Consider the following 1071-nt stretch of genomic DNA (forward strand, 5'->3'; position numbering starts at 1 on the left):
AAATTGGTAAGATTAATGTACCTTTCTAATTGTGGTAAAGTTTAATGATTAATTTGTGTTTGATTGTCATTGGCAGTTTTAACATTGTTTAAATAGCCCTTAAAAATGCCCTTAAAAGATTTTTTTGAAAAAATAAGTAAATAAAATTGTTTGGAACCCAAGCATATTGTGTTTATTATTTTCTACATCTTTACAGTCTATCACACAACAGAAAAGAGATAATTTATACTTGCATATACTTATAAAAAGTAAACATGTATGAAATATTTGCAAATCTAGCACATTTTGTTAATAACAATTTACATTCAATCACAACTTTAAAAAAATGAATAAATTTGTTTTGCAAATCGTTCACATCACGTTTATTACTTTTTACACTTAATCACACATTACCGATTAGAAGTAATTTGTCGTAAAAAAAACCAGAGGAAAATTGCCTGTTTACGTGTATGGCCATTGTAAAATCACAATTGGATAAACCTGACCTTGAAAAAATAAGCAAGATCTTTTATAAAAGTGAGATGTCAGCTTTAAAAAAAACCATTGATCTGATTGTTGCTTGAAAAACATAATTTTTGTTTAAGTACTGCATGCTAGGAAAGGCCGTATATTAGTGGTCACGTTGTTAAATGATCTTTTTACACAACAGAGATTTAATTCTTGCCCCTTTATTAACCTCAATAACGATTTGCTACTATAGGATTCACAATTGTCACACTGAACTTGCATTTTTTAAACCAAATTTTCTTCTATTTGGACTGTTGCAGATTGAAGTTCACCTTTTGTTGTGGTTCTTATATTATACATACAACACACACTTTTTGTTGTGGTCCTTACAATTTATTTTATCTCCGGATAAAGTATTTATTTTATCTCTGGATAAAATAGTGTTTTTGATTCACCAACTGCAAGTTGAGAGTTCAGCTTATGTAAGTTGTAGTTAAGAATGACATTGGTAAAATCTGATGTATTTTCAGATGATTTTTATTGCGAATTTGTTTTTAAATCGGGAAACATCTGGAGGGTCCCCTGTCTAGAGGGGGGTAGATTTTTTAAGGACCCCTCACCGGA

The sequence above is a fragment of the Frankliniella occidentalis genome, unplaced genomic scaffold (genome assembly GCF_000697945.3).
Source record: "Frankliniella occidentalis isolate FOCC.00 unplaced genomic scaffold, Focc_3.1 Scaffold40, whole genome shotgun sequence".
Classification (NCBI taxonomy): Eukaryota; Metazoa; Arthropoda; class Insecta; order Thysanoptera; family Thripidae; genus Frankliniella; species Frankliniella occidentalis.